At 36.7% G+C, this 27,175-nt stretch overlaps 1 pseudogene; it reads left to right on the plus strand.

The window, feature by feature from the left end:
- Positions 1-304: 304 nt before the first annotated feature.
- LOC118914790 (60S acidic ribosomal protein P0-like) overlaps positions 305-27,175 on the plus strand; it is a 63,710-nt pseudogene continuing 36,839 nt past the window's right edge.

Consider the following 27,175-nt stretch of genomic DNA (forward strand, 5'->3'; position numbering starts at 1 on the left):
CTGACACCAGTATCTGGGTTATTTCTCTGCTTTTCTCATGAGAGTTAGCCATATTTTCTCATCCCCACATTTCTCATAATGTCTTAGTGCATGTGGGACATTATATGTAATATAACTGTAGAGGTTTTAGATAATATTATCTTCCTTTGTTGATAAATAGAGGGAGGACTGGAGCACCTGAATCCACTCAGACATTAATCACAGTTGGGGCTGAGTTCTATTTTAGGAAACTCGGTCTACTGCTTTACCCCTGCTTATGGTTGTTGGGCTCCTCCTCTCCTGGCAGAGGGTTTTGATTATCTGTCGTAGGTTTGGAAATGTGCAGAAAATTCAACTACGTCCTTCCGAGATCTCAACTCAGTTTTGCAGTCTCCTATGTTATGTCACTTTGACATGAGACAGCTTCTTTGAAGGTAAGAGAGTGTGTTTGAGTCGAGCCATTTCCAAGAGACTGCTAGAGATTTCACTTCGCCTTCTGGAAACTTTTGGCCTAGTTCCCCAGCTTTCTGTGTAGCACCAAAAATTAGCCAGTGTTCTGTGAAGAGTAGTTGTTCATCTGAAACCCCTGTTTTCCAGTTTGTCACACCAGCCCTGCAGAATCACTGAAAGGTGTGCAAGTTTGTCTTTTCCATCCCTGAGGCACTGGCTGATCAAGCTCCTTCACAAGCACCCAGAGCCAGAAAATGCCTTCAAAGGAAAGAGAGGTAAAAGTCCTTGCTCACATAAAAGAGTTTTTCTTCTTTCCAAAATTTTAGTTTTTTGCTTTTGAAGTTTTCTTTTGCTTTAACATATATTTATAATTTATCTGGCTTTGTTCAGTTTGGCAGTAACAGTCCTGACCTATTCTAAAATAGAAGTCCCCTTGTCATTAGTTTTTAATTCTGTCAGTTATACATTGTTAATATTATTGTTTGGTAAAGTCAAGCTTTCATGGCTTGTTCATATTTTTACCATTTTCTACCTTCACAAGTCATTTTTACATCTTAACTTCTTGGATTAATTTCTTCTCAAAGTACGTTCTTCAGAAGTTCTTTTAATGAGTTGTTGGTAATACTCTCAGTAAATGTTTACATAAAATGTCTTTAATTTACCCCAATTCCTGAAATATTGTTTAAGTTGGTATCTACTGAAAGTTATTTTGTCTCTCTACCTTGAAGATTTAATCCAACTTTTTCTTGCCTTCCTTTGTTGAGAAATACATTGTTGGTCTAAATGTAAGAGCTTTGTAAATGTTCTGTCCTTCCTATTGTACTTTTACTGTTTTCTTTTTATATTTGGTATTCTTCAATTTGCCTGGATGGGTCTGACTATAGATTTATCTATCTATCATCTATCTATCATTTATTCATTCATTCATTCTGCTTGAGATGTAATCAGCTTTCTGAATCTAGACTAGGAGCCTTTCTCAATTATGGAAATTTCTGTCAGTATGCATGAATACTCCTTCTCCCTCTTTCTCTAGTTCTACTTCTAGAAGTCCTGTGAAATGTTTATCATCTTACTGTATCTTCTAAACTTTTAATCTCATGTCTGTATTTTGCTTCTTTTCCTTCAAGTTTCATTTGAGATAGTTTCTTCTGACTCACCCTCCAGCTTACTAGTTCTGTGTTTAGTTATGTCAATTCTGATGCTAGGTCAATTCAATGAGATTTAAATTTCTACTATTTCTAGAATGTTTGGTTCTATTTCTGTTATGGGTTGAGTTTGTTCTCCTTAGTTATGGTCCCCACCACAACAAAGAATTGAAAGGCAGAGAAACAGTAGCAAAGGAGAGGGTAAGTCTTATTTGAATACACTCCAAGGGAGGAGCTGGCCAGAGTCAAGGCAGACAAAGGCCTCCGTCTGTTGGGAAGAAAGTCGGTTCAGAGATGCAGGGAAGTCAGAGTGCAAGGTGAGGAAGGAACTCATTAAAGCAAGAATAGCAGTTAATGGCAGCTGCCTTACAGGCAGCAGAGAGCAAGGAAAAACAGGAGGAGGAAAGAGAAGCTCATTGAACTTCTGCTAAGCGTAGGGCACATCTCTTGCCAACTCCTAAAGCCAGGGTCACCTGATATTCAGTATCCACTTCAGTCTGCGCAGTGTAGGAACTAAGTCCCTACCACCCCAGGATTTGGGGGAGCCACAGAGCACTGGATGGAGTGAGATTATATTCTGAGAACTTCCTAAAGGCAAAGAAAGTAGATTTTCAGACAGGTTACTAGAGATTATGGTTGTACAGCTGTGATCCTATCTGGTCAGGTGATGAGAACTTGCAAGCCCAAATCAGAGCTCTCAGTAGCCCCTCCCTACTTATCTGGAGTAAAACAGAGGGTGACACACTAGAAGAAAGGGGAGTTCCGGCAACCTTGGAGAGGAGGTGCACTTAAGGGTTTGGGGTTTTATAGGGCCTTTTGGATAAGGGTCAGCATAAGGCATGATGTATACAGGTGATTCATAATTCCTTTGAAGTTTTGTCTTAAGAATAGGGTTAGTTAGGTGACTGTGTCATTCTGTATATTGGCATTCTTTATTCACATAGGCTTATTTACACTTTGGAGGTCTACCTCCTTTTCTGGTTGCAAAGTTACTTGATTAAGGGGCTGGAAGACAAGGAAGAACAGCAAATGGATTAAGTTAAAGAATAAGCTGGGCCTTTACAGCAGGCTAAGTAGATTTTACAATGGTATGACTCGTGTCCCATTTCCCTGCCCTATCTAGGGCAAAGAAGTCCCTGGAAATATCCGGACATTCCAAGTCACTCCAGGCCTTTGAAACTTCAACTAATTAACTAATTAACTCTGTGAGTCCTTTCTGGGTCTCTGGTTTATTGGTCACCCCCTTTGAGTCCCTTTTATTATCTAGAAGGCTTTATTCTCTCTCCACTGCTCTCATGTCTGTCTTTCTAACACATCCATTAGGTGGGAGGCCTATGTATTGCATTCTGGGGAGGAGGAGCCTCTTTGATTGACAAGGTGGGATTATTTGATTGACGGGTGCACCTGAATAGCCATCCCCCTCGGTGCACAGTTCTTTTCCTATGATGAGGCATGTTTTGGACAGTTCTTAATTTTGTTCGATTGTGCCCACATTGGGGTCAGTTTGGGACCAGTGTGGCCTGGTCCCAATAGGCAAAAAGGTTATCTCCCTGCAAAGCCTTTGTTGTTGTCCTCAGGTGGGACCTGCTACCTGGGCAGTTGGGGAAGTTTTTCCCTTGGACCTGATCTTCCCCTCCCCCGGCTGCTCATGTTTATATTTCTACCTAACATTTCTAATCACCAGTGTCAAATTTTATAAGCATATTTCAGAACATTTGATTCTATTTTATAAATTTCTTAAACCTTGTTTTATATTTTCCACATTTTTTCTTTACTACATTCTAAATGTTTCCATACATTACAATTCATTCTCTCTACAGAATTTAATGTCCAATCGGGAGTTTCTAAATTCAGTATTACATTTTTTTATTTCTAGAATTTTAGCTGGTTCTTTCCAAATCTACATGGTAAATTGAAAGACTGTTACTGTTTAATTTTAATATAGTATGTTATTAATATAAACATTTATAATCTTTCTGTGATAATTCTAATATTTGTGGCTTCTGTCTTTATGCTTTTACAGTTTATTGTTCTCTCTTGTGCATGGTGCTTTGTCTCCTTCTGTGTTTTGTTATTTTTATTTCTAATATAATCCTGGAATTGGTCCTAGATTTAAGATTTTTTTCCAGAGGGAAATGTGTAGTTCATCTACAATGTACTTGGAGGCTTTAACAATTTGGGACCACTCTAAACTAACTTTTTGCTTGGACATTTTTTTGCCACACCTATAAATACTAATTCTAGTATTACATCTTACTGATGGCAGATATTCCCACTATTTCTGTCTGTGGAGCAAGAATTTTTTCCTGGTGAAGCCATTGTAATAATCAATATTATTAGACTAAATGTAATTAAAAATCAACTCCAAGTTTTCAGTGACTTAAGAAAATGAAGGTTTATTTTCCTCATGCCAAGTCAGGAGTGGTTGTCCTCCCACATTTTTTTTGATCTTGTTATGTGGGATACATTACCTCTAGAGAGCCAGGTCTGTATATGCAGTACGTTATTTCTACCAACATCTTACTGGTCAGAACGCAGCCGCACAATCCCAAATAAGCTGCATGGGAGGCTGGGAAATGCAGTCAGCCTCTGTGCCCAGAAAGAGGGAGGATCATCATGAAAATATGTTATTGTTTCAGTGACATCCACCACTGCCAAAAGCCTTTCAGGCTCCCTGGTGTTTCTTCATTTAAAGGCATTAATCCTGCTGGAGCAGGGCCTTACTCTGATGGCCTCATTTAACCTTAATTACTTCCCTTGAGACCCTTGTCAAGTATAGCCACACTAAGACTTCAATATATAGAATTGGTTGCGGATCACGTGATTCACTTTATAATGCTGTATTTCTCATAGAAGCATATAAATCAATAAGGTATATCCAAGAGTATTTCTCAAGTACAGTTTCTGAGGCACCTCTATTCAACTCCTATGGCCAAATGCAAATTCAGGATTCTACTCATTGAAACAAAATTTCTAGGATTTGAGCAAAGATCTCAGTTTTAAATAAGACCAGGTGATTGATTTGCACATGAAATACTGAGAAACACTAACCTAAAATACTTAGAAAGAGTTGCTGCTAGGGAAATCAGGAGTTTCCATCAGAGAGACTATTTTATTCTATATAAATGCATGCTTAATAAATATTCTTTCTAGTAAATGCCTTTGTTGCACTCAGAAAAAAAAAGGTGTTCTTGTCCTCTGACAGATTTCTATGGAGTATGAAGTTATGAAGTTTAGCAATGTAGGTTAGTTTGATCAAGTGTCTTGTCATTGGGCCCATTTAAAGACAAAAAAAAAAAAATCCTGCTTTTTTTGTTTTTGTTTCAGTCATCACAAATGCCAAGGAGTGATTTATTAGAGTTTAGTATCAAATTTTGAGGAAGGCAACAGATTTCTTATTGTATAAGAGAAACCTAATGCATGATTAAAAAGAAAGCCTTCCTTTGAATTGTAAATGTCCATCTCAAATTGCCAAATTCACACGTGAGGAAGATAAAGGGGAAACCTGTCTTTTACTTGGTGGATTGAATATCGCTCTGTTGGATGTCCAGGGGCAAAAATCAAGCAAGAGAAATAAGTTGTTATTTGCAAAGTGTTAAAACAACGGCCAGATTGTTTCTTCTCTTACTGTGCACAGTAGGGGCTGGCACCGCTGCGGTAGCTTAGAAATCTCAAATGCTGTCAGGAAAAACAAACCGAGCCTTCTAGACAGAATAAAAGGGTGAAAACAAGGAGAAAGACCAAGAATTTATCTGCAGTTAACAAAGGAATGATATATTTGCTAACAGACTGGGGGAAACTGTTTCGTGAGAAGGGAGTGATTTCAGGAAATGTCTTTCTTCCCCTTTGCTGTCTTTGTTCCTGAGTATAACATAAATGTTGATTTAATTAGCAGTGAATTCTTTTAAGATGTAAAATTTCCTTTAAGGTGCAAAGCCTGTATATCCTGCATGATGGTGTTAACTTGAAGCGCTCATATATTACTTAGATGTTTATTGAAACAAGTGTCTTATGAAGTTTCTTTTGTGTGTGAAAACCCAGTGGATGAAAACAGAAAGAAAAAAATTATCTTTTGTTAAACTTAACTAGTTTTAAGCTATTTACCAGGAGGATGCTCAGAGCAAACATTTGTTGTCATAATCTGTGTAGGAACCAAGGGTAGGCTGCCCCAAGATGTGCCATTGTGACATGCAGAGTATTTCAGAATGGAGAACAATTAAGGCCTAAAAGACTCAGAAGGAAACCTGGACCTCCCACCGCCCCAACTGCTTAGGAAGAATTTAGATAGAGGAACTAGTCCAGGAGGAGAGCTTTCTCCTTAGATAACTGAACTATAATGTAAACTATGTGTGGTAGACAGAAAGGGATGTGGCTGAATCTATTAAAATTCCTCTTGGTGTCCCCCTCATTGTCTCTACATGGCCCATCAAGTATTTTGTTTATCAAACACTTACTCTTTCCATATTCCTGTGAATTACTTCCCCTTTCCTTTGAAGTCACAGACCCTCTTGTCCTTGGTTCAGAATGACATATATACATCTTTCTCCCTGCCTTTGGACCCATGTCTATGGCTTCCTGTATGTACATAATTAAATTTTGGGTTTTTTTTCTCCTGTTAATCAGTTTTCAGCATTGATTTGATTCTTAGGCCAGCTTGAAGAACCTTGAGGGGAAAAGGGAATTTCTTCCACCCCAACATATATCATATGGTTTAACTTAAAAACTAGAGATGGAAAAAAGGTTGCTATTAATAAGACACATTAACTGTGAATATTTATGTAGAAATTTCTCAATAACAGATTGTAGGGAAAATGGAAGTTACCATGATCAGGATTCTCACCTAATCCTAATCTACTTGCCTACTCTGCATGCATAACAATGTAATACTTAGCCTAATGTTCAGGCGCATGCTTACATACCTGTTGGCAATAAGCCATTATTGTCTATGTTGCTATAAAGAGCTCTGCCTAGTGCAAAGAGAGAGAGAGAAGAGTCTGCAGCAGCAGGGCAGAGCCTGGACCAGGGGCAGAGAAGGAGAAGGACTTGCAGACTGCCAGGTGCACACATGGTTCTAGCACTCGACATACTGCCATGAGAATAAAGCTTGGTATAATCCCCTTTTTACCTGCAACATCCATTGTTGTTATTTGGTTTCACCAAATCCAGAACAAACTTGCCAGGAGCTGAAAGCCCTTTTGGCTCAGAGCTACATAGACTCTTGCTATTTAATAAATTACTCACGTAAAAAAAACAAAACTCAATAGAGTAAATTTCAAAGATCTTATTGGCTTTGCTTAATGATTCATGGTTCAGGCAGCATCCAATCTAGCAGATAGAAAGGAGCCCCAAGGAGCTGTACAAAAATGAAAGCCTTCTGTAGGTAGAAGGGAGTAGGAACAAAGAAGCAAAAAGTGGACTGGATAGGCAAGGCTGATTTCCTTGTAACAGGGGTCTTTAAGATTGTTTACCTAATTAGCGCTAACCAGGCAATTTCTGATTAACTGGTTTAAGATTCTATTTCTGGAGAGAATGAAACTGTAAGTGTCAGTTTGGTAGGGCTTAGTGTAAGTAATTCCATTTTGGGCCAGTTGTCTTGTTGTTAACACTCAGGAAATTGAAGGGAGTATGTTAGTATTTTAGCCACAGGATAACTAATCGTGACTTTAAGATAATCATTCATATTTGTGTACATTTAGACACTTCAAAAAGTTTCTTGTGAACTCATGAAAATGACAGAAAAAATGGGAAAATGAATGTGTGTTCCCAGATCCAATTCCAATGTGTGTGTGTAGGAGGAAAGTAGGTCTTCCCATATACACCAAGAAATTCTTGAACACCAGCAGGGTGCCTGAGAACTCAACTCAGTTCTGACACTATTTGGAGACAGCACTAGATTCTCCAGGCTAAGGGCTTGTCCTGTAAGACTGCCCTCCAACCCCCACAGCCCCAGGCTGTTATCTGTCCTGACCAACTGGCTACAGATTGAAGGTTCCAGTGACCTCCCCCTTAAGTTTGATTAATTTGCTAGAGCAGCTCACAGAACCCAGGAAAACACTTATGTTTACCAATTCAATAAAGGATCCCATAAAGGATACAAGTTAACACCCAGACGAAGGGATACACAGAACAAGGCCCCAGATGAAGGAGCTTGGGCTCTGGCTCTGTGGCACATGAAAGCATTCTGGTCCCCCAGTCTTGGGAAGCTCTCTCCCACAAAGAAGAGGGATGCAAAAGAAAGAGAGCAAAAGGCGCTTCCATGTTTTTGTGAGGGCTTCATTGCATAGTCATGATTGACTAAATCATTGGCCATTGGCTGGCTCACACACCAGTCCCCACCCTTGGGTGGGGTCCAAAAGTCTCTCATTAACATGTTAAGGCACCCATTTCACCTTTAAGGCTCTGAAGTGTTTTCAGAACTGTGGATAAAGACTAACCATACCTGAGAAATACATATTTGTTGACCAGAATGACCAAATATATATTTCTTATAACTCATTATATCACAGAATGTAAAATTAATGTACTGGTTAACAATACAAGTTCATATGCCAATCCTGATTGTGTTATCATAGGCAGTAAATTCTAATCTTAATGACTTAGTAACTGTTGTTAAGTTAGACTTCTGTGAATAAATGCATACCCTGCAATCCTTTTCAACATAAAATCAACCAGTCAGGTAGCAATAAACAGAAATGGACTGGAGAAGCAAAACAAGTCAAATTATTTTATTATTTTAACATTAATGCATTTTATTGTTTTAGCACTGTTTTTCTTGAAACCTGAGGTTATCAAGTGTTTTGTGTGTTCATGTTCAACAGACTATTCCTGGTTATATTTTTGACTAGTATGTAGATACTCAAAATGTAATTTTTGAAATAATGAGTGAATGAATGAATGACACCTTGAAACATTCTAAGAAGAAAAAAAACTACATAGCACTATATATACCTGATATGTATTATATACCATGTATATACTAGATAATGTATTATGGTTGGTAGTGTCCAGTGACTTGAAGAGGCTTTAAGTTTTTGTATCTCTTTACTCTTCACATTAGTATTATCTGTGGAGTCAATTAAAAGTCCTTCTGATTACCTATCCTCTTAAAAAGTTGAATCCTCATTCTGTTCTGTGCTTTCTTCTATCCTGGAGTCATTCCATTGCTAACCTTTCTCTCTACTCTTTCTATTGTTCTCATATGTTTTGCTTCTTCACAGAATCCTTTCTCCTCCTTGACTTAAATTTCATTGTCCATTGGGGCACTTGGTTCCATGAAGTCATTTAAATGAAATGTTGCTCCTTCTCTTAGGTGCCCTTGTTTTTAAAATTTATTATATTTTTAGATCATTAGACATTCTTTAAATATTTTTTGAGTCATTGCAAAGAGATTATTATTCCTCCATCTCTCTGTAAAACCCATTCATTATTCCAGGCTAATGGAATTCAGCTACACTCTCCTATTTTTAAAATGGCTCTCTTCTAATATTAATTACTCCCCCATATTCATCAAGATATTTGGCTACTTGCTTTATCTATTCTTTTTATCCTTCCCCTTTGTCCAGTATTCCTGTTGCTGGGCTACCTGATGTCTTAGCATCAGAGTTTGTTTTTCCATTCCAAACCATGCAAGCTATGTTCATGTCATTAAGTGGTCAGACTATAGATTTCCTGAAATATGTGAAATCCCAAACTTCTTTAATCCCTTCCATGACTAAAACTGCCAGGCACCTCATCAGCATCTTTCTTGATCATCTTACTGAAAATGCCTTGCTGTACATTTTAGACATTCTAACTCCTAAGATCTTCCTATAGTTTTCCTTAGAGTACTCATCACTACTAAGAATTATTTACTTATTTGTTTGCTTAGTAACTTCCTGTCTCCCTCTCTACAATGGAAATTCTTGGAGGACAGGAGTTCTATTTTCTTCACTAATAAATCCCCCAGATTTACAATAGTGCACAATGTAGAGTAAGCATTTGACACTATCTTTGAATTGGTGAGTGAATAAAGTAATTCCAGCAAATCAGGGAGTTACTTTTTTTAAAACTATTGTATATGAGGTCACTGATATCTTTCAATCACGCCTTCATGCGCCTTTGTGGTGTAGACTGGCTTCAGGCTCAGTCCTCGTGGTGGTAATGATTTCATCATGTGACTAAAAGGTTGCTTCCCAAGACCATCTCAGAAGGATGTACATTTTAGGGTGAACGATTCCTTTATAGTCTGTTTATGATACAAACTATAGTAAATTTGGTGCACTGTCTTTTATGATTGAGTGACACTTGGATAGTCCCATTTGCTTACTGATTGCCCTCAACAGAAAGACTGAAAATATTAAAGAGCCAAAAGAACCACACATTTAGTTCTTTGTAACCAAAGGTATAATTTGGGAAGTGATATATATGTTAGAGAAAATTTTGGAACAAAGCCTAGATAAATGATACATGAAACTGCTTTTGCACTTCACCCGGAAACAAAAATACCCTCTGATGCATTTTAGTTGGGGTCATTTAAATAGGTTGCGTTATTTTCTCTCCCTTCCATATGAGGATGTAACCCTACTTAAAAAAAAAATCCTAATTCCCATTGTAAAGTGAGAATTAAGCAGTGACATGAGCTTTCAATCAGTGTTGGTATTACTTATTTACAGAGTATTATGTAGAATATAATTGAGGGCTCTGGAATGTCAGAGAGAGTATTATATTAATCTTTGTGGCCCTCCCAAAGCAAAACAATGTACCTGACACTTGGCAGGCAGTAGTGCTTAGAAAGTGATCAGATTTTCACTCTCAAGATCTGGCATTTAATATACATTTTTATTCATTTTCTCAAAATTCTAGCTTTTTTGTTTTTGTGTTGTTAAAGTCACTCATTCAATGATGATTTATCATTTAATTATGATTATAAAATACATGGCTATAAATTCCTAACCCCAGGGGAAGAACATCTTAAAACCAGAATTTTAGGGCTGGACAGGTCATTAGAGATCAACTTGTCCAACCATTTTATTTTAAAGATGGGTAAGAATGTCCCAGTGAGACTTATATAGCTTTTCTTCTTCCTTCCTAATTACAACCCTTAAGTAGAATTCATGCCTCATAACGAAATTACCAAGTGGTAAAGATACCTCAAGACAAATGCTGGGTATAGAAGCCACAGGGCATAAATCTGCAAAGAAGTAAAAAGCTAACCTTTTAAAACAATATTGTTTCTCTCTCACTTACCAACTTTACATTTCCTTGTATGGCCCCGGAAGATGACTGGTTAACCAGAGATGGGTAAGATTCCTCAAGGGAGGAACAACCTAAGACAGGCACATTCACAGGGGGGCCATCAGGTGAGAAATTGGGGATCAACAGAAGTGAGACTTAGAACCCCACCCCCCCCTGTTTTGAGAGAAATCTTCTGCATCCGTGGATGTTTTGTTGCCCTTGTCTAGCTTGGATTAATACTTAGTCTACAGGCACACACCTGATCATCTACATTTGCCCTCTTACAGCACTAAACTATGTTTTCTACCTTTATCTTGCATGTACCTACCACTTCAGCATTTTATTAAAAATAAAAATAATAATAATAATAAGGGAGAAATGTGGGATTCACATATAAATCAAGTATAAAAATCAAACGAATATTCATATTTGACCTGATTGTTTATAGTTCATAATGCGTGATCAAAACTGAAAGTTTCTGTGATGGCTGCCCTTGCACTGTTCACCATGTAAGAACTTATTCACTATGTAAGAATTTGTTCACCATGTAAGAACTTGTTAGTTATGCTTCAGAAGATTGAAGACTGTTGAGAACTAGACTTGGGGTTGATTAATGATTGTGCATTGAGTCCCCTATACAGAATTTTATTGTTGTTAACAACCATTTGTTCAATAAATATGAGAGATGCCCTCTCAAAAAAAAAAAAAAAAAGAATGTCCCAGTGACGTAAGTTGACTTGCCTGGGGTTTTACAGCTTTTTAAATTGGACTAGAATCTAGGTCACTCTGTGCAGGGCTCTTTTCATTATATTAGATGATTGGGTACCACAAAGCACATGCAGAGAGAAATAAACCTAGGGCGTGCAGCACTCCCTAAGGCAGTGACTTCCAAACTTTTTGGATGACACACCCTAATCAGCAAACAATTTTGAGAATATTTTCAAAATACCTAATACTGAATATTAATAGATTAGTAAAGTACTATATTATAATTTTAATAGTAGAAATTTAAGGGTACATAAAGATTAATACTTTGAAATAATTTCATTTATTTTTATTAACAGTATAAATATCATTTTTTGCTCTCACCTAATATCATTATTAATAAAATTTCAGAGAATGCAATATGTTTGAGAATGCAATATGTTTGAATATGCTTCAATAGTTTTGAGAATCTTGGTTTAAATATTTCTAAAGTGATTTAAAGTAAGGTTTAGAGTTCATTTAATTTGACTCTTGGTTTTAATGGCTATCATAGAAGTAGTAGATTTAAGTGGAAGAAATATAGGGTACAAACTCTCAGTTATTAAATGATTAAGTTATAGGGATCTAATATTCAGTATGGTTAATGTTAATATATTGTATACTTGAAAGTTGCTGTGAGAGTAGATTTTAAATGTTCTTACCACACCTACACACAAAATGATAATTCTGTGATGTGATGGAGATGCTAAGTAACCTTATTATGATAACTATTTCTTAATATATACACATACCAAATTATTACATTGTACACCTTAAACTTATACAATGTTATATGCCAATAAAGAGGAAAAGGAATACATGTAAAAAACAGAAAAACATATTATTGGCTTTACTTAGTTCAACATGATCTCTTTAAAAGTGCATTCACTAATTATTTAAAGATTTGTAGATGGAATTATTTTATAAATTCCCATCTCTTTTGGGAGTCCATAATTTATTCTTGCAAACAAAATTTAGATTTCGAATGAATGGCATAACTATCTAAAAATATTTCCTTTGGATGAAAGTAGACAGACAAGCTTTACATTTTAAATATTGGTATACATAAATTTTAGTAGTAACATAAGGACATAAGGACATAAGTACAGATATTTCCAAAATTTTTTTCCTCTAAAATGCTGTCTGCACAGCATGAAGTTTTTGTTGAAACCAATTACTTTATCATTCATTGTTAAAGTCACAAACACTCTATAAAAATGTTCATTGTAAGTAATATATAAATTCTCATTTCAAAAGTCTTCTGGATAGTTTCAACATTTTTGGCAACTTCTTGTCCCATCTGATTAGAATATTATTACTTATCTTTCAGTGTGGCTGATAAGGAACTAATACTAGATATAAGAGGAATTAGTTCTGTAATTTTCATATTGTTCAATTTTACCACCTCCTCATAACAGCAGTCCATGATATTTTACAGAAATTCTATAGTTATTTACCCATTTAATGAGGATTAGTTTACTTAAGACTGGCTAATATAGTACATAAAGTTCCTTGGTTACCCGTTCATTGAAATACAGTACTCTTATCTTGAAAGCAAATGAATGAATGAGACCACTTTGCTAAACTCTTCATGTTGTGGAACCTTCTACTCTTTCTTTGAGACACAATCTTTCATGACATGAAATTATCTGAATTATATGTCTGGACATAGAATGGGGACATCAATATGAAAACTTATTCATCATAAAATTGTTCTCATTCATTTAGTTAAAAACATAAATAGAGATTGTAGTGTTTTTTTCTGTCATCCAAACAGATCATTTTGCATACACAAGGGTGGACCCTCACCGGTCTTTACAGACTGCCATCTTTGTGGGGCTGCTTACCTGGTTTGTCTAATCTTAAAACCAGAGTCAATATTATAATAGTGCCGAGTTTACTTAGATCAGACGCCTCTCCAGACATGGCTAAGCTAACTCTATGTTGGTTCAGTCCAGAATTCTCTTTGGGAGTTGTGTAAATTTTGATGATGCTTTGTGTCCAGCTTTGATTTTTGCTAATATACTATTTTCTTATATTGGGATTTGATTACTATTAAAAAAGGTTTTTTTGACACATGTAATTGTTGAAAATTTCAGTTTCATTGATTCATATGAAGTTCTTCACACAATATGATCATCAAAATTCCCAATCCTAGCTGTTTCTTACTTAAGAGATTATTTTCTTTCATCTCAAATATCTAAGAACTATTCTCACTCTCTCTGCTATGAATGCTCCATGAGCTGCTCAAAATTATGTGATTTGGTAGGTTAATCAGATTGAATGAAATCCTAATGGTATGATTTTCCTAAGATTAGTTCTGCTTTGTACAAGTCCTACTAATTGTCAATTAGGGTTAATTTTTAACATTACATTTTTTTAATATATTATTTTTTATTTTGCTATCATTAACGTATAATTGCATGAACAACATTATGGTTACTAGACTCCCCCTATTATCAAGTCCCCATCACATAACCCATTACAGTCACTGTCCATCAGCGAATAAGATGCTATAGAATCACTACGTGTCTTCTCTGTGCTATACTGCCTTCCCCGTGTCTCCCCCTGCCACATTATATGTGCTAATGCTAATGACCCTTTTTCCCACTTATCCCTCCCTTCCCACCCATCCTCCCCAATCCCTTTCCCTTTGGTGACTGTTAGTCCATTCTTGGGTTCTGTGAGTCTGCTGCTGTTTTGTTCCTTCAGTTTTAACTTTGTTCTTGTATTCCACAGATGAGTGAAATTATTTGATACTTGACTTTCTCTGCCTGGCTTATTTCACTGAGCATAAAACCCTCTAGCTCCATCCATGTTGTTGCAAATGGTAGGATTTTTTTCTTCTTATGGTTGAGTAATTTTCCATTGTGTATATGTACCACATCTTTATCCATTCATCTACTGATGGATACTTAGGTTGCTTCCATTTCTTGGCTATTGTAAATAGTGCTGCAATAAACATAGGGGTGCATATGTCTTTTTCAAACTGGGTTCCTGCATTCTTAGGGTAAATTCCTAGGAGTGGAATTCCTGGGTCAAATGGTATTTCTATTTTTAGTTTTTGAGGAACCTCCGTACTGCTTTCCACAATGGTTGAACTAATTCACATTCCCACCAGCACTGTAGGAGGTTCTCCTTTCTCCACAACCTCACCAACATTTGTTGTTGTTTGTCTTTTGGATGGTGGCCATCCTAACTGGAGTGAGGTGATATCTCATTGTGATTTTAATTTGCATTTCCCTGATGATTAGTGATGTGGAGCATCTTTTCATGTGCCTGTTGGCCATCTGAATTTTGTCTTGGAGAAGTGTCTGCTTAGATCCTCTGCCCATTTTTTAATTGGCTTATTTGCTTTTTGTTTGTAGAGGTGTGTGGGCTCTTTGTATAATTTGGATGTCAACCCTTTATCAGATATGTCATTTAGGAATATATTCTCCCATACTGTAGGATGTCTTTTTGTTCTACTGATGGTTACCTTTAATGTACAGAGCTTTCTAGTTTGATATAGTCCCACTTGTTCATTTCTGCTTTTGTTTCCGTTGTCTGGGGAGATGTTCATAAAGAAGTTGCACATGTTTATGTTCAAGAGATTTTTGCCTATATTTTTTTCTAAGAGTTTTATGATTTCATTACTTACATTCCGGTCTTTGATTAATTTTGAGTTTACTTTTGTGTATGGGGTTAGACAATAATCCAGTTTCATTCTCTTATATGTAGCTGTCCGGTGTTGCCAACACCAGCTGTTGAAGAGGCTGTCATTTCCCCACTGTATGTCCATGGCTCCTTTATCATATATTAATTGACCATATATGCTTGGGTATATATCTGGGCTCTTTAGTCTGTTCCATTGGTCTATGGTCTGTTCTTGTGCCAGTACCAAATTGTCTTGATTACTGTAGCTTTGTAGTAGAGCTTGAAGTTGGGGAGCATAATTCCCCCTGCATTATTCTTCCTTCTCAGGATTGCTTTGGCTATTGGGGTCTTTTGTGGTTCCATATGAATTTTAGAATAATTTTCTCTAGTTCATTGAAGAATGCTGTTGGTATTTTGATAGAGATTGCATTCAATCTGTAGATTGCTTTAGGCAGAATGGCAATTTTAACAATATTAATTCTTCTTATCAATGAGCATGAGATGTGTTTCCATTTCCTGGTTTCTTCTTTAATTTCTCTCTTGAGTGTCTTGTAGTTTTCAGAGTATAGTTCTTTCACTTCCTTGGTTGGGTTTATTCCTAGGTATTTTATTCTTTTTGATGCAATTGTGAATGGAATTATTTTTCTGATTTCTCTTTGTGCTAGGCCATTGTTAGCATATAGGAATGCAACAGATCTCTGTATATTAATTTTGTAGCTGGCAACTTTGCTGAATTCAGATATTAGATCTAGTAGTTTTGGAGTGGATTCTTTAGGGTTTTTATGTACAATATCATGTCATCTGCAAACAGGGTTAGTTTGACTTCTTCCTTGCCAATCTGGATGCCTTTTATTTCTTTGTATTGTCTGATTGCTATGGCTAGGACCTCCAGAGCTATGTTGAATAGTAGTGGGGAGAGTGGGCATCCTTGTCTTTTTCCTGATATTAAGGGAAAAGCTTTCAGCTTCTTGCTGTTAAGCATGATGTTGGCTGTTGGTTTGTCATATATGGCCTTTATTATGTTGAGGTACTTCCTCTCTAAACCCATTTAGTTGAGAGTTTTTATTATGAGTGGATGTTGAATTAATGCTTTTTCAGCATCTATGGAGATGATCATGTGTTTTTTGTCCTTTTTGTTGATGTGGTGGATGATATTGATGGATTTTTGAATGTTGTACCATTCTTGCATCCCTGTGACGAATCCTACTTGGTCATGATAGATGATCTTTTTGATGTATTTTTGAATTCGGTTTGCTAATATTTTGTTGAGTATGTTTTCATTTATGTTCATCAGGAATATTGGTCTGTAACTTTCTTTTTTTGTGGTGTCTTTGCTAGGTCTTGGTATTAGAGTGATGTTGGCCTCATAGAATGAGTTTGGGAGTATTCCCTCCTCTTCTACTTTTTGAAAAAGTTTTTGGAGGATGGGTATTATGTCTTCACTAAATGTTTGATGAAATTCAGCAGTGAAACCGTCTTGTCCAGGGGTTTTGTTCTTAGATGGATTTTTGATTATTGATTCAATTTATTTGCTGGTAATTGGTCTATTCAGTTTTTCTGTTTCTTCCTGGGTCATCCTTGGAAGGTTGTATTTTTCTAGAAAGTTGTCCATTTCTTCTAGGTTATCCAGTTTGTTACCATATAATTTTTCATTGTATTCTCTCATAATTCCTTGTTTTTCTGTGGTGTCCATAGTGATTTTTCTGTACTGATTTCTGATTCTGTTTATGTGTGTAGACTCTCTTTTTTTCTTGATAATTCTGGCTAGGGCTTTCCTTGATTCTTTCTATTGTTTTATTCTTCTCAATTTTATTTATTTCTGCTCTAATCTTTATTATGTCTCTCCTTCTACTGACTTTGGGCCTCAATTGTTCTTCCTTTCCTAGTTTCATTAATTGTGAGTTTAGACTGTTCATTTGGGATTGTTCTTCTTTCCTGAGGTAGGCCTGTATTGCAATATATTTGCCTCTTGGCATGGTCTTTGCTGCGTCCCACAGATTTTGTGTTGTTATATTATTGTTGTCATTTGTCTCCATATATTGCTTGATCTCTGTTTTTATTTGGTCATTGATCCATGATTATTAAGGAGCATGTTATTAAGCCTGCAGGTGTTTGTGGGCTTTTTCATTTTCTTAGTGTAATTTATTTCTAGTTTCATACCTTTGTGATCTGAGAGGGTGGTTCATACAATTTCAATCTTTTAGAATTTACTGAGGTTCTTTTTGTGGCCTACTATGTGATGTGTTCTTGAAAATGTTCCATGTGTGCTTGAGAAGAATATGTATCCTGCTGCTTTTGAATGGAGTATTCTGTAGATGTCTGTTAGGTCCATCTGTTCTAATCTGTTGTTTAGTACCTCTGTCTCTTTACTTATTTTCTGTCTGGTTGATCTGTCGTTTGGAGTGAGTGGTGTGTTTAAGTCTCCCAAAATGAATGCATTGCATTCTATTTTACCCTGTAATTCTGTTAGTGTTTGTTTCACATATGTAGGTAATTCTGTATTGAGTGTATAGATATTTATAATAGTTATATCCTCTTGTTGGACTGACCCTTTTATCATTAAGTAATGTCCTTATTTGTCTCTTGTTACTTTCTTCATTTTGAAGTCTATTTTGTCTGATACAAGTACTGCAACTCCTGCTTTATTTTCCCTGTTAGTTGAATGAAATATATTTTTCCATTCTATTACTTTCAATCTGTGTATGTCTTTAGGTTTGAAGTCAGTCTCTTGTAGGCAGCATATAGATGGGTCTCATTCTTTTATCCATTCAGTGACTCTATGTCTTTTGATTGGTGCATTTGGACCGTTTACCTTTAGGGTGATTATCAATAAGTATGTACTTATTGCCATTGCATGCTTTAGATTCGTAGTTACCAAAGGCTCAAGGGTAATTCCCTTACTATCTAACAGTCTAATTTAACTCACTTCATATGCTATTACAAACACAACCAAAATGTTGTTGTTGTTTATTTCTTCCTTTTTCTTTTTCTTTCTCCTCCATTCTTTGTATGTTATGAATCATATTCCATAGTCTTTGTCTTTCCTTTGGGTGACCTCTGTTTAGCCTTAGGAATACTTCCATCTGTAAGAGTCCCTCCAAAATGCACTGTAGGGGTGGTTTGTGGGAGGTAAATTCTCTCAACTTTTGCTTATCTGAAAATTGTTTAATCCCTCTTCCAAATTTAAATGATAACCTTGCTGGGTATAGTATTCTTGGTTCAAGACCCTTCTGCTTCATTGCATTAAATATGTTATGCCACTCCCTTCTGGCCTGTAAGGCTTCTGTTGAGAAATTTGATGATAACCTGATGGGTTTTCCTTTATATGTGATCTTTTTCCTCTCTCTAGCTGCTTTTTAAAGTCTGTCTTTATCCTTGACCTTTGCTATTTTAATTATTATATATCTTGATGTTGTCTGCCTTTGGTCCCTTTTATTGGGAGATCTGTGCACCTCCATAGCCTGAGAGACTCTCTTTCCCCAGATTGGGAAAATTTTCAGCAATTATGTCCTCAATGACATTTTATATCCCTTTTTCTCTATCTTCTTCTTCAGGTACCCCTATAATGTGAATATTGTACCATTTGGATTGGTCACACAGTTCTCTCAATATTCTTTTATTCTTAGAGATCCTTTTTTCTCTCTGTGCCTCAGCTTCTTTGTATTCCTCTTCTCTAATTTCTATTCCATTTACCATCTCTTCTACTACATTGAATCTGCCTTTTACATCCCTCCATTGTGTGTTTCATTTCAGATACAGAAGTTCTTAATGGTTGAATCTCCATCTTAAATTCATTCCTGAGTTCTTGAATATTTTTCTCTACTTCCATTAGCTTGTTTATAATTTTTATTTTGAACTCTTTTTGAGGAAGATTGCTGAGTTCAGTTTCATTTGGCCCTTTTTCTGGGGTTTGTGAGATTTTGGTCTAAACCATGTTCTTTTGATATTTCATATTTCTATGTGGTGCCATCTAGTGCCCAGAAGCTCCAGTCTCTGGAGCTGCTCAGCCCTTGGAGGGAGGCTGGGAGGTCACAGGGGAGTGGAGCTGGTGCCTGGGGGAAGGAAAGTTCTCTTTCCTGATTCCTGTCTGTGGTCCCTCTCTCCAGTATCAGAGCCAGTGGGCCAAGCACAGGCATGTAAGCCTCTGTGCTTGGTGTCTCTACCTGTTATTGGTGGGGCCTCCCTCTGGCTGGCCTGATGCCAGCACAGTGACTGCCAGTTTGTGAGCCAGTGCTGTCAGGCCAGGAAGGAGGCACCGCAGGCTGCATGTCACAATGGGGGGCCTTGGAGCTGAGCAGACAGCCAGAGGAATAGAGTGCCTGAAGCTCCTCAAAGTTCCTAGCCTGCTGGGCAGAGCACACTCAGACAACCTTGTCTAGCTCTCTCTTCTCCCGCACAACAAGCTCTGTGCAAACCCTGCCTCTTCAGCAGACCTCTCACTGCTAGGAAGCCTCTCAGACCACCTGCCTTTCCTCTGTCACAGAGTGGCCAGATGTGGATCCTGTCCCCTACAAATGACTGGAATCTCAGTCTCTCAGGCACTCCACCTGTCCCAGCTCCCCAACCTCCAGAACACCACACAATGTTGGTTTCTGCTTGCAAAACACACCTTCAGGGCTGGGTGTTCAGCAGTCCCAGGCTTCCACTCCTCGCTGCTCTGTTTCTCTTCCTCCCACCAGTGAGCTGGGTGGGGGAAGGGCTTGGGTCATGCCAGATCAAGGCTTTGGTATGTTACCCTGTTTTGTGAGGTCTGCTCTGTTCATGAGGTCCATATGCAGTCTGGTTCAGCCTTCTTTCCTGTTGCTGTTTTAGGGTTAGTTGTATTAATTAACTATATTTTCATAGTATTTGTGGTTTTGGGAGGAGTTCTCTGTCTCACCTTTCATGCCACCATCTTGAATCTCCAACATTATTTTAATACAAAACAGAATTTACTGCAAAAAATACATATCTTTCATTTTCCTTTATTTAAAATTGAAAGATATTATACTAGACCTTTTCTGATAACAGATCTTAAATGTGATATAAATATAATTTGAGATCTGCTTCAATTGTATTATAGTATATTGCATTAATAGATTCCTATCTTGCACCATACACACAAAAAACTCAAAGCAGAGCAGACTTAAATGAAGGATATAAAATTATAACACTCTTATAAAAAAATAGATGTTGTAACTCTGGGGGGAAAATATTTTTCCAGCTCAGGGAAAAATACGTTTGAAACCAAAATGAGACAAAGGAAGAAATGAAGTGGGAGAAACCCTTTTATTGCTTACAAGCAGTCTTCCACTTCTGCTCACCCATGTCTCTTGCAACCCAGCTGCAAAAGGGGGCCCCACCTAACCTCTCAGATCCAGATATACTCTTGATCCCCCTTGTAATCACCTATTTATATGGAGATGGACTACTTCTTTCCACCCTTTGGAAACACCTATTGATATGGAGAGGCAGTATGCCAGGCAAGAGATTCTGGGAATATTGCAATTTTTCCCACTGATGTGAATCTTCATAACTTTGGATTGGCAATGTTTTTTTAAATAGCTAAATCATAAGCAATTGAAAAAGATAGATAAATTGGATTTTCTAAAAATTAGAACATTTGTGCATTTGTGCTTCAAAGGACACCATTAAAATAGTGGAAAGAGAATCTGCAGAGTAGGAAAAAAGTTTTAAACCATATATCTAGGAGTCTAGTGACCAGAATATATGAAGAGCAGTAACTACTAAAAATTAAAAAAAAAATTAATAAAACTGGGCAAGAGATATGATAGATATTTTTTCCAAAAAAGATATGCAAATGGCTAATAAGCCTATGAAAAGATACTCACCATCATTGGTCACTAGGGACATGCATATCAAAACCACAATGAGATATCATTTCACAACCACCAGGATGGCTATAATAAAAAAAAAAAGGAAAATAGATATTAGTGAGGATGTAGGGAAACTGGAATTCTCATATTTTGCTGGTAGAAATGTGAGCTAGAGTAGCACCTTTGGAAAATAGTTAAGCATATTCTCAGAAAGTTAAACCTAGAGCTATAATTTGATTCAGCAATTCAACTCTTAGGTATATATGCAAGAAAACTGTCAACCAATGTTCTCAAAAATACTAAGACACAAATATTCACAGTAATTTTATTTATGATCATCAAAAAGTGGAAACAACCCAGATGTTCATCAACTGATGAATGAATAAACAAAATATATATCTATAGAATGGAATATTACTTGGCAATAAAAAAGGAATGAAGTACTGACACACTCTACAACATAGATGAAACTTGAGAATTAATGAAAACTATCACTTCCTCCCCACAACAAATTATTTCCAAATATGCACACAAAATTTTTACCCATATTTCTGGACATTTACAAGCTTCCTAAAACACATTCACGAAGCCATAAATCTCACTGACCCCAAGGTAAGAATCCCTGGTCTGAAAGATGCTAGATGAAATGATTTGATCATAAATAATTCTTTATAATAGTAGTAACATTTGAATGTTAATGACAAGCAAAACAACTGTAACAATGACAAAAGTTGACATTTATTGGAAATTTATTCTGTCAGACACTATACTTCATAAATATTTTCTAATTTAATTATTTGTACATTACAGATGTCTCATAGTCCAAAGCAGATACTTCTTTTGTCCTATGTGAAAAATAATAAAAATCATCCTGCCCACCCCACTTAACTGTGACATGTAACATGTGGACAATACACTGGTGATGAAGTAAGGAGCTCCTGGTATTAGTTCAAGCTAATTCTGCTATATCTAGCATGTAACTTTAAGCAGTTATTTAAGTGTCTGGATGAAAATTGCTTTTTACAATGAGATTGTGGTTAGGGTAGATTACTCTTTTAATTTGCAGGTAAGCTATTATGTATTATTCTAATTTAACTCAAACCTATGCTTCTTTATGTGCATAGTGTAGTATAGTTTAGTGTGTGTACAGTATACACACATTTAGTATTTAAAAGATTATTAATATTGTTAAAGTACACTTAACAAATATATTATTTCCAGAGGACAATTTAGGGATGGATACTAAAAGTACCCAGCCTGCATGGGCTCCAGGATCAGGGCCCTGTGAAGATTAGAGTTCAAGAAGAGAAGTAGTTGCTTTGTTGATCTAGTTAATTACTCTACAATGAATGTTTTCCCCAAGGTGGAAAACAATTAATGCTAACCTTTAACTTAAGCACCAGAGGGACTCTGCAAAAGGATTAGCTAGAAAGTTTCAAAGGAAGATCAAGTGACTTTCGAATATATTTATAGAATAAAAGCAAATTAAACTGGACTATTCCCATAAAGTCTTATTTTCTGAGTGAGAATTGCTTTACCTATGGCTTTTGTGTCTTCTTTCTATCTGGAAATTTCCTAAGTTACATGTAGAGGGAGAGACAGAATATCCAGCAGGAATAAAGTGTCCTCTCCATGAACCTTTTAGTGGAGTAAAGGGAAAGTAGAATTAATGGTTAAAGAACAACAGTCTCTGCAAACTAAAATTATTTTCTCAGTCAACTGGGAAAAAGTGCCCTGGAGGTGGTGTTGTACACAATCAGGCATTTTGCTACTGAGATAGTGGGGACATGGTTACAAATGGAGAAAGATGTCTCTGGATAATTGAAGGCTACTAGTTGAGAAAGGGTCCAGAGAAAACAAGCAACTGAGGAAATAGGGAAGAATATAAACAGCAGAAGGAAAAAGAAGGAGAGAGATCAGAGACACTGGTAGTTTTTCCTTAGGGAGTAAATTGTATTTTATACATAGATTGAGGGAATAGTATAGTATTATAGAAATTCTAAATAGAAGGTATTATGAACATAGTATTTTACTTTTTCGCTTGTGAAGAAAAAAATTTTCCAGTTTTAATGTATTGTTTTTTAAATAAAAAAGCTTAAAGGGATGCCTTCTTCTCTTTGTTTGATAAACTCCTCTAAGTACTTCAAGACCTAGTTTCCCTTTCTTCCAACTTTCTCTTCCTCTTCTGTAGGATTGGTCCTGTCCCTTTATGCTTTTATTATATTGTGTGTATTTTTATATTCTGTGTATATCTCTAGTAGACCACATGTCACCTTGTATTGCTGGTCATTTGCTCACATAGAGATTTCCTCTAACAGGTCATGAGCTCTTGAGAGAGGATCATGTTTCACTAGCAGCCAACCTGGCTCCTAGCTCATTACATTCAGCCAGTTTATCAAATGATTTAATGAAGATTTAACCCACAGTCTTTACATTTTAGGAACTATAATATTGATAGTGAACGTGACATGATTGTGTGATCCACTCAAAAGGACACTTTTATGTCGATTCTGAGGCTACCAAAATTGCAGGCCTTCTGGACCTAAAGCCCCTAGATTTTCATTCTCTAGTCCTCTGCCTTCTAAACAGTATCAGAATTTTATCTAGTCTAGAGAATAGGAAAAAAAAGTATGTATCTCAGGATTTTACAAAAATATGATCCACACAAAGTAAAGAGACTTAGCAAAGTCTTAGCAGGAGGAGGAGGAAGACAGGCTGCAGGGAGGGAACAGTAACACACAGGTTCTGACTTGGAAGTAGGGTAGTGCTGCCTGACACACGTGAGTGTCACGAGAGGGTCCCCAACTGTCCTTAACATTCCCACTGCTCTTTGCCTCCCCTACATATACAAGGCCAGTGGAGATGGGAGGAAATTTCAAAAGGAGTCAGAGAAAGACTGTTGTTTGTCTAGGTCATAGTGATTCTTGTAGGTCAGAAATAATAAAATCAAACCACAGGAGGATGGAGGAGAGAATAAATCAAGAGGAAATGAGAAGGCATTCCATTTGAAAACGTTAGTGAAAGTGAGAGAAACATAGGAAAGCAGAATGGTTGGGTGAAGGAAATGATTTTTAGAACTGAGAAAATGTTTTCAAGTTTGAAAGTCCCCTAAAGAGACCCCTACATTCAGTAAAAAGCGAGCAGTGAGATGAATAATCAAACTAGAGCTAGAGGTTGCAAGCTACTATGTGAAACTATCTTGAAATTCAATATAGAAAAAAAGAAATTTGGGGATTAATTTTTTCCAGAAAAAATATCTTTCATGCAAGATTAAATATTCTTTTGTGACATCCAAGACCTATGTCAGTGGTTAGCAACTTCATCAGCAGTGAGTATTGCTTGCATTTGTCTAGTCCTTCGTTGACCTTATAGTTTGAAAAAAAATTGCCAGCTCAATTACATTTATTAATAATAGCCCATTTCTCATTAATTATACAATGGACTATTACTCAGCCACAAAAATAATGACATTTAGATATTGCCATTTGCGATGATATGGATGGACCTAGAGATATTACGCTAAGTGAAATAAGTCAGAGGAAGACAAATGCCATATGATTTTATTTATATGTAGAATCTAAAAAGAAGAACAAATGAACAAACAAAACTGAGATAGGCTCATAAACACAGAGACTGGTGGTTACCATAGGGTAGGGCAGGTAAGGGAATGAAATAGGTGAAGGGAAAAAGAAATTAGTGAGAAAGTTTGGTATCTTGATTAGGGGGGTGTTACATGAATGTGTACACATGTTAAAATTCATCAAGCTGTACACTAAGGTATGTACATTTTGTATGTACCTCAAGGACAAAAAGAAAAAGAGGAAAGCAAGCAAGCAAGCTCCCTGGGCAGCAAGAGTCAGGATTCTGTGCTGTAAATGTGATGCTCAGCTTGATGCTAGAACACAGGGGAGCCCCAATCCCAAAAGATGAGGAAGGCACCGTGTATCCACCAGGGAGGTTTCTTGGGAGAGTGAACACTAGGTGGTTTCTGGGGGATAAATGGGAGGAAGAGTGGAGTATTTTTGACAGTCCACATTGAGGAGGAGTAGTCACCTTGAGTGGTAATGTGCAGATATATAGATTCTGACAAAAGTTGGCAAGTTAATTGCTCTAGAGCTTGTTTCCCTACATAATAACCAACACTTGGTATGATAAGGCTAAGGGATGTGGAAATGTCTCTCCTTGATATTTTTAACTCTGTATTTCCTCCGTTAAGACTGTCTTTGAGCATCTTGTCATATGTTTGTTGGAAATTAGTGTTTAATTCATTGACATTTATTAAGATTACTTATATGTCTTTCATATGTTTTCATTTATTTCACTGTTGCTGTATTATGTGTATTGTTCCAGTCTTTTTGTATTGAAGTAATGTTTCAGTGAGTAATCTCCTATGCCACCTTGCATAGATTTGGGCTAATTTGTTGGATGAATCCCCGAGTAAAATTTCTGAATCAAACCAAAAAAGACTATTGCTGATCAGAGCTTCTCATGATCATGAAATAAGAAGTGACACCACATTGATTTATTAGGAATTCAATTGAAAGTAAAGAAAATTTTAATTCTGTTTACCTTATGTATTGTGACCTTAGATAAGCTCATATTTTATTAAGCTTTTAAATGTTATTGAAAATAGCTTAAACATCCATTGCTTCCTTTGTGTGGGGCTTTTCAATAATGGCACTACTGGTATTTGTGTCAGATAATTCTTCGCTGTAAGGAGCTGTCCCACGAGCTGCAGGATGTGAAGTGGCTTCCCCGGGCTCTACCCACTAGATGCCAGTAGTCCCTCTATTTGTGAAAATAAAAAATAACTCCAGATATTGGCAAGCATCCCATGAAGAGCAAAACTAGCCCCAGCTGAGATCTGATACAGAGACGTCTGGGGTCCTGTTTGAGAACCATTTACCTAAAGCAATCAAGCAGCTAGGGAAATAAATAACACATAGAATCAAACGATGCACCCAAAAGGAGAAATACAGGAGATGGCAAGATGGAACTATCCATCTTTCACAGAAAGCCAACACTGGATGTAAAACGAATTGCAAAGAGGAGCTGTCATCTTTCTGATCTCTGAACAGGAGTGTCTCCTGCATAGCATTGGGTAACTGAAATTCAAAGTAAGACTGTGATACATTGAAACTGGGGGTGGGGTGGGGGAATGCCTCTTTTGAGTTCCTCCAAACGGATCGTTTAATTCAGAAAGAAGGAGCAATTATAAAGAAAAAAGTAGAAGGCTATGTATTCATCAGTTCACACTGTTTCTAATTCAGTAGGAAATACTGCCTATCACAGTTTTGTGAAAGGCAGAGGACTGATTAGAGTTTACAGGCTTTTCAGTCTTGTTGGAACAAAACTTAAATTACCAGATGTACTGTCCAACTTAAAAAAAATCTTTAAAGTAATGTGTATTGGGAGTTTTCTCTAGCTGCCATTTTCTGAATGAGAGGATTGAATTCTAATCAATATCTTGCCTCCCACATGATTCCAATTTCCCATGTTTACTAATTTTCTGATTAGTTTAGCTCCACTAAATTCTCTTCTTACATAATAAAAGGAGAGCGCTTCTGATGTTACCAGCTACATAGTTTACTACTAATGATACTGCTAATGACTGTTATCACTATTATTGCTACCCCTACTATTTCTACTAATAACAAGAACAGCAGCAACTTCAGTCATTTTAGGATCATCTACTGTGTGCCAGGAGTTGACATTTAAAATCATTATTTCACATCTTCCCAACAACCTGTAAACTAGTATTATCTTCAACGTAGAGATGCGGAAATCGCATTTTGGAGAAATCACACTCCTCAGGTTAAATTGTAGGAAGTGGGGGGAGCCTGGATTGAGCAGGTTGATGCCTCCAATACCCGCAGTTTTTATTTTTTTAATATATTGCATAGAATTCGTAACAAAGTTCCTGTTATGAAGGCCAGAGGATGACAAAAACTAGCCTGGACACCTGTCGTTTCGGATCTTTTGATTCTCCAACCTTTCTGCCCAGCTGAGTGACTGAGTGGAGGAGTTTCCTTATTTTTTCTAATTGTCCTATGCTCTTTCTACTAAGCCTATTCACTCTTGGTGATGAGATTATACATGAAATTCAACTTTGCAGTCTTTTATTTAGGTCTGAGAGACTAACGGCCTGTTGTCCATTGTCCAGTTCTTGTTTATGCTTAGAGACCAATATGA

The sequence above is a fragment of the Manis pentadactyla genome, chromosome 10, assembly GCF_030020395.1.
Source record: "Manis pentadactyla isolate mManPen7 chromosome 10, mManPen7.hap1, whole genome shotgun sequence".
NCBI lineage: Eukaryota > Metazoa > Chordata > Mammalia > Pholidota > Manidae > Manis > Manis pentadactyla.